Source organism: Gossypium arboreum, chromosome 10 (assembly GCF_025698485.1).
Source record: "Gossypium arboreum isolate Shixiya-1 chromosome 10, ASM2569848v2, whole genome shotgun sequence".
NCBI lineage: Eukaryota > Viridiplantae > Streptophyta > Magnoliopsida > Malvales > Malvaceae > Gossypium > Gossypium arboreum.
Window position 1 is genome coordinate 106304081 of NC_069079.1, and position 8172 is coordinate 106312252.

The 8172-nt window shown below is 37.4% G+C and overlaps 1 non-coding gene across 1 annotated transcript; it reads right to left on the bottom strand.

Annotated features, from left to right (window-relative positions):
• Window positions 1-1231: 1231 nt before the first annotated feature.
• On the bottom strand, window positions 1232-1338 carry LOC128283229 (small nucleolar RNA R71). Its single transcript, XR_008273571.1, has one exon. It is a non-coding gene; the product is annotated as a small nucleolar RNA R71 (small nucleolar RNA).
• Window positions 1339-8172: the final 6834 nt, after the last annotated feature.

Here is an 8172-nt window from a genome sequence, read left to right on the forward strand (position 1 = left end):
AAACCTAATAAGGGGATCCATAGATCGAGTTAATGCAACCCTATGACGTTAATTAGAAAGAGATTTCAATTATTCAAACTAGGGTTAGACGTTGTTAGTCTCGAGAGAGATAATAATATAACTTAGGGATCTCTACGGAACAAGTTAAATGAATAATTGGTTCGATTCAGAGTCAAATAACAAGTGAAGTCTAGGTGGCTTTTTCCTTAGGTATTGTCTTAATCAATCGAGTTTTCCAAAAAAGTATTTTCCCCAAATTTATTTTCTGTGATTTCTTAGTTTAGTTAATTAGTTAGATAAACAAAACCCTTTTATTTTTTTAAGCTAGATAAGAAAAAGAAAGTTGATACTAGTACTTTTAGTTCCTTTGGGTTCGATAATCCGGTCTTGCTAAAGCTATACTACTGTTCGATAGGTACACTTGCCTTCATCGTGATAATAGTTAGTTTCAAGAACAATTCATTATAAATATTTAAAACCTGTCACGAATATCACATATCAAGTTTTTGATGCCGTTACCGGGCAACTAAGATATTAGGAACACTCGATTTTTATTACTTTAGCCATTTACTTTTACTTCAATTTAAATTTTATTCTAATTTTTATTACTTATTCTTCTTTTTCCCTTTTTCTTGCAGGTTCTTATAGTTTATGACTAGAAGAAACCCGTTAGGACCATTACTTTTTGACAGTGAGATCAATCGCATAGTTCGCAGAAACCAAAGAGAAATAAGACAAAGCTTAAGATACACAGAGAACGAGCAACAGGACGATATTCAAACCACAACCAGGAGATGGATGAAAATCAGGAAAACCTGATACCTCCTGCGATTGCTGTTAATCTAGTAAATTAGAATCCTGCTCGCGCACTCTGTATGATTATGCTAAACCTTCTTTAACAGGAACTGAATGGAGCATAGTTAGACCTGCTGTAGCTGCAAATACTTTTGAACTGAAACCTAACACAATTCAAATGATACAGCAATTTGTTTAGTTTGATGGTTTACAGGACGAAGATCCCAACGCTCACTTGGCAAACTTTTTGGAACTATACGATACATTTAAAATTAATGGTGTTTCTAATGATGCCATTCGCCTTCGGTTATTCCCTTTTTTTTTGAGAAACAAAGCTAAACAGTGGTTGAATTCGTTACGATGGGGGTTAATCACTACTTGGGAACAAATGACCGAAAAGTTTTTACTAAAATATTTTTCACCTGCTAAAACGGCTAAATTACGTAATGATATCTCTTCTTTTGTGCAGATGGATTTAGAAACACTCTACGATGCATGGGAGAGATATAAGGACCTTTTACGAAGATGCCCTCACCATGGGTTACCACTCTGGCTACAGGTTCAAACTTTTCATAATGGCCTGAATCCTTCAACTCGACAAATGGTTGACGCAGCTATTGGCAGAACCATTAATAATAAAACACCTAAAGATGCCTATGAGGAGATGTCACTGAATAACTATTAGTGGCAAGTCATGAGGACAAAGCTAATGAAAACAACCGGTGTTTATAATGTCGATTCGGTCACCATGCTTTCTAATCAGGTAGAACTCTTGAATAAGAAAATTAATGGTTTTCTTAGTTCTTCACAGGTTCACCTAGTAATGCAGTGCGAAGCAAATGGAGGTGGATCGAGCAATTCAGAATACCCACCTTATAGCCACAACATGGAGAACGAGCAGTTAAATTACATGGGTAATAATCCTCGATCTCAAAACAATCCTTATAGCAATACTTACAACGCATGTTCGAGGAATCACCCAAATTTTTCATGAGAAGGCCAAGGAAATCAAAAACCACCACCCCTTCCAGGCTTTCTGCAACCACCATACCAGCAGGAGAAAAAGCTGAACCTTGAGGAGATGCTAGCCAAATTCATCTCGGTGTCAAAGACTCATTTCTAGAATATCGAGACGACACTCAAAAATCAACAAGCATCAATCTAGGGGATTAAAACTCAGACCTGACAGCTTGCCAAGTTGATTTCCGAATGATCACAAGGTAGCTTGCCAAGCAACACTGAATCTAACCCAAGAGAGCAACTCAACGCAATTGCCATTCAAGATGAGGAAGGGTTAGTGGAAAAACCAAGGCCAGAACCGGTGGTAAGCGAAGGTAAGAATGAGGTAGGCCAAAACGAATAAAAATCGATAAGTACAGAATATAAACCTCATGTGCCATACCCCAATGCGACAAGGAAAGACTACTCAGACGAACGATTTGGTAAATTCCTTAAACTTTTAAAGAAACTACATATTAACCTACCGTTTATTGAAGCACTTTCGCAGATGCCGAACGCAGTCAAATTTTTAAAGGAGCTTCTAGCAAATAAACGAAAGTTAGATGAAAGGTCGCATGTGGAGCTGAACGCGGTTTGCTCAACCATTCTTCATATAAATTACCCAACAAAATAAAAGATCCAGGGAGTTTTACGATTCCTTCTTTAATTGGTAATTCAGATGTTAATAATGCGTTGGCTGATCTAGGGGCTAGTATCAATGTTATGCCTTACAAATTGTTTAAGCAGCTAGGTCTAGGGAAACCCAAACAAACTAGGATGAGCATTCAATTAGTAGATAAAACTATCAGATTTCCTAGGGTTATCATTGAAGATGTACTCATTAAAATTGACAAATTTATATTCCTAGTTGATTTTGTTGTTTTAGACATAGAAGAGGACAGTAATGTTCCTTTAATTTTGGGAAGGCCCTTTTTAGCAACTGCTAGAACAATTATTGACGTTGGCACAAGTAAACTCACACTTCATGTAGGAGACGAAACAATCAACCTTCAAGCTCACAACCCAAACAACATATCGAAAATTGAAGGTGATTGTACAAATTGTTCTACTGAGACTGATCATCCAGTGCAACCTAATTTGTAGGAAATAAGTTCGAAGGACACACATGAGTCATGTTCAATCCACAACAAAGAATCTACCCATGAAGAACGAAGGTTACGAAATGAGGAGTTAGATGAATGGCTGACATTTAAACCGAGAAAACACGATAAACCAAAACTACGCCAGAACAAGCTCAATGCCTCACCAAATAAACTTAAGGTTGGAGATAAAGTTTCATTAGATGCCGCAGATCCTCACATTGACACTGCCAAACCGAATGAAGAAATTCCTCTTACGGTACTTAGCATTTTCCCATTTGGTACAGTCGAGGTAAGTCATCCTAAATTCGACACCTTTAAGGTAAACAATACCTGCCTAAAACCTTATTTTGAGAGGATTCATAGCAGGAATGAGGAGTATAAACTCCTCGAACCACCATGACCATTCACTAGAGAGGTAAGTCGAGCTTAGACTATAAATAAGCACTTCTCGGGAGGCAACCCGAGCACTAATGGTATTAACTTCTTTAAATTTTAAGTGTTTGAAAATCTAACATACTAACCAAATCATTGAACCCAGGCTTTCCAAAACCACAAGGCTAGGCACATGGGCGTGCCTTATGCCGTGCCTACACCACAGGTAATGACACGGCCGTGTGCAAACAGGGCAAAAGTTTTTCCCAACATAAGGCTACGATAAGTTGCCACGACCGTGTGACATGACCGTGGGTGAAACTATCAAAACAACACTGGCGTGCGACACGTTCGTGCCCCACACCCGTGGCCGACAAAATAACACGGGTGTGCGTATGTGTACACGAGCGTGGGAGAAGCAAACCACATCACACATGGTCGTGCAACACAATCAGGCAGCCACATGGCGTAGACACACGGTTGTGTCCTCAGGCCGTGCGACGATCTCTCAATTCTCGACAAACATGGGCTGGATACATACCACACGGGAGTGGGACGCGGCCATGCCACTTTTAAAATTAGATTATCTCTTTTATTTTATTTTCTTTTACCTTTGTTTTTACTCTAATTTATTTGAAGTCTCATTTGTTTTTAAACATTGCTTATCTTTATGATTACTATCAGATTATTTCCTCAATTCTCCTTTTATCCTTCAGAATCATGCTTGCCCTCCAGCTTTATTTCCAATACTCGCTCTTGCTAATCGAAAAATTTCATCCATTTTTAACTCAGGAAGTTTCACTTCTTTCCCTATCTTATGAACTTATATTTATATTGGTCAATATATCTATCTTTGTACATTGAGGACAATGTACATCTTAAGTGTGGGGGGTTACTTACATCTATATCAGAAAAATCCCTGAATTTTGTCTTATTCTCATGCGATCTTCTCATATCATTATTAGAATGAATTCCGATTAGTTTATAATGTTTATTGATATGTCTTGAATTAAACATAGGCATTTATACATTGATTGTTTAAACTTTAAGACATTAGAGAATCAAGCATGATTAGTTGATTTTTGAAGAATTAAAAACTTTTTGGTTGTTTCCCCCAAGTTTAGGTATTATTTTGAGTTGGAAGTCACAAGTTTAAACATCAAAAAAAAAAAAAAGCCATAATTTTTGTGAGATATTGAGCCTTTAGAGCATCTATTATTTCTTTCATGCTCACTTTCATTATGAGTGCGTCAGTATTGAATTGTTATTCTAGAACTTGCTTGATTATGCATTTCAAGACCACACCAGTTGATTTGATATGTCAAAATGATAAAGACACTTAGGTTTAACCCACGCACTCCATAAAAGCCTACCTTCACAATTAACCCTTAGTGAACCCCCTTGAGCCTAACAACCCATTCATTGATTTACCCTCAATATTAACCCATAACTCATTATTGTTGAAATCCCCTAAATTAATTTGATCCCTATTTTTTTCGAGATTTGAGTTGGAATAGTTGCTTAGCTATGTTTTATTCTATTTTGTAATTTGACTTGTTCTTAAAAAAAAAGAAAAAAGAAAAAAAATACATGTACATATATTAGTAGTAGTGATCTTCTGAGCTAAAGAAGTTAAATTCCATATTCTAAGAAAAAGCTCTGTTGCACGTAATTGATGACTAGTCATTTTTCTAGTTAGGCAAATTTTCAATTCAATCTTGATTCTAACCTTTTCTTTCAGCTTGTGACCACACCCCCTAACCAAAGCCACATTACAACCCTTTAAAGACCTTTTAATTGATGTTCATCTCAATGTATAGTGGTGGAGCTTTGATTTTCATGCAAGCATATGGTAATGACTTTTCATTATTGACTATTGAGTGCTTCATGTATTATCCTTAAACACCCCGAGTGATTTGAGTGAATCTTTAGTGAGGATGTGAAAATCTGTGATATTTTGAGTCGAAGGTAATTACTTAGATAAGGGGAGACACCTATGCTTTCATGATAAAATACTCAACTTGGAATGTTTGAAACTTTGATGTTCTTTTAGTCGAATTTTCAATGTATGATTACCTATGGATTATTTTGAAATATTATCAATAGAAATTATAAGTTGAAAAGAATTTATTTTGATTATGAGTTAAGGATTTTGTTTGAGGACAAGCAAATGCTTAAGTGTGGGGGTATTTGATAAACCGTAATTTATACATATTTCTATCCCATGCTTAGCACATTTTATGGATGATTTTTCCTTAAAATTGGTGAATTCAATGCTCCTAATGCCTTAATTTCCTGTTTTATACTTAGGTGAGCGTAGGAGAGTGAAAGGAATGAGAAACGGGCCAAAAATGGAGAAAATGGGCTAACGTACGAAATCAAAACGGCCTGGACTTCCTCACACGGGCAGACCACACGGTCGTGTCCTTTTGGCAAGGTCAAAGCACGATTTACACTGGTAGACCACACCCCCGTGCCCATTTAACAGCCTTGACCACGGCCTTAAGCAATCACACACGACCGTGTCCCTGCCGAGCCCAAGTTTAGTCCAATTCAGAAAAGGCCAATTTTGAGGGCTCTTAGGCATTCCAAAGCCTATTTAAACATCTGAGGAGGCCCCTAGACAGGGGACGTAGAGGAGGAAGCAAGGAATTGCTCAAGAAAAGCCGATCGATCCATCTCAGAAGCCGGATTCACCATCAAGACTGAAGATCTCCCTTCAAATTCCTTCAGGAGTTTTGAGTTTTCTTCTATTTTGTTATTTGTATTCTTCTGAGATGTTTTCTTTCATTAGTATGAACTAAAACCCCTAAATACCTAAGGGGAATGAAACCCAAGACGGATCTTGTTATTATTATCTGAATTGTATGATAAATATTTGACTTGTTCTTAATTATGTGTTCTTAATTCTTGTTTTGATATTCCAGGATATTGATTCAAGTTAAGCTATTATTCAGAGGAGGAATAGACCCTGTCTAAGAGTAAATTTGTCATAATTAAGTGGAGCTGGTTGCGTGCCTAGAGATAGGGTGACAAGATTTTACCAGATTAGGGTGAAACCTAATGAGGGGATCCATAGATCGAGTTAATGCAACCCTATGGCGTTAATTAGAAAGATATTTCAATTATTCAAACTAGGGTTAGACGTTGTTAGTCTCGAGAGAGATAATAATATAACTTAGGGATCTCTACGGAATAAGTTGAATGAATAATTGGTCCGATTCAGAGTCAAATAACAAGTGAAGTCTAGGTGGATTTTTCCTTAGGTATTGTCTTAATCAATCGAGTTTTCCAAAAAATATTTTCCCCAAATTTCTTTTCTGTGATTTCTTAGTTTAGTTAATTAGTTAGATAAACAAAACCCTTTTATTTTTTTAAGCTATACAATAAAAAGAAAGTTGATACTAGTACTTTTAGTTCCTTTGGGTTCGATAATCCGGTCTTGCTAAAGCTATACTACTGTTCGATAGGTACACTTGCCTTCATCGTGATAATAGTTAGTTTCAAGAACGATTGATTATAAATATTTAAAACCTATCACGAATATCACGTATCACTTTCAAGCTACTCATTGGCCTGCTCACACAAGCTGTCGGTCAGGATGTAGCTACGCGGGCTGCTCACCCAAGCTATCAAGTATCCGCAACATATACCGGACTACCCAGCCACCGGTAGAATGTACAAGACCAACACCTGACAGCCATAACATGTGTCACATATATCATGAACTCATACCACAACTCATGAGCTCAGATCACATAGTTCCTAGTGACATGTCACTTGTAACACCCCGAACCCGTGACCGTCGCCGGTGTCGGACACGAGGGGTTAACGGGCCAAATCCTCTCAAAGTACCAACCAATTTGGCCTTTCCAGACAGGCTGGAAAGTTGCGTCACTGTCGCCTTAAAAATCATATCTCGAGTTCCAAAACTCAGAAACTGATTACGTAAATTTTCCCTGAATTTAGACTCATATATCCATCCATGGATTTATTTCTAGAATTTTTGGTCGGGCAAATTGGTACAGTTTATTAGTTAAAGTCACCCATGTTACAGGGGTCGACCACACTGACCTTCGCACGTTACAACTTGAATATCTCTCTGTACAGGGCTTTAATACTGGTGCCAATTGTTTCTAATGAAACTAGACTCAAAATGGAATCTGTACATATAAGGCATGACTTCTAATTATTTCTGGATAATTTATAGTAAATTTTCAAAGTCGTGACAGGGGACCCAAAAACCGTTCCGACCCTGTCTCACGAGAACTTTAATATCTCTCAGTATACTGCTCATATGGTCGTTTCGTTTCGTCCATATAAGAATAGATTCATCAAGGTTAAGTTTCATAATTTATTCACTATTTAATTCTACTTCTACTATTTTTAGTGATTTTTCAATCTCATCTCACTGCTGCTGTCCGCGACAGTTACTGCAGTAGACTATGCTCATTTCATGAATCTTTCCTTGGCCTTAATCATCCATCATACATGACACAAATTATGGCCACCTTATCAAAATTAAAGTTTCTAAGACTCGTGGCTATAGGTTCTAGCATCCCACTCGACGACCACATAGGCCATTTTCACATGGCTTAAAGTTTACAACCCACGTTCAACAAAACATAACAACCTATACATGCCAAATGTTCTTTAACAACGAAGACAATACCAAAAGATTTCCAGCGGTGTGATGACTTCAACGACGGTTCCGAGCACGCAACAATACGAGTCCAAGAGACCTAAAATGGGTGACAAGAAAACACCGAGTGAGTTTATAACTCAAGAAGTCATAAGCATTCATCAACCACCCATTGATAAAGTTATCACAACATGAAACAATAAACGAGGCTAGGTACTCATCCATATCGAAACTATACCATAATTCCTCGGACCTTTCGGT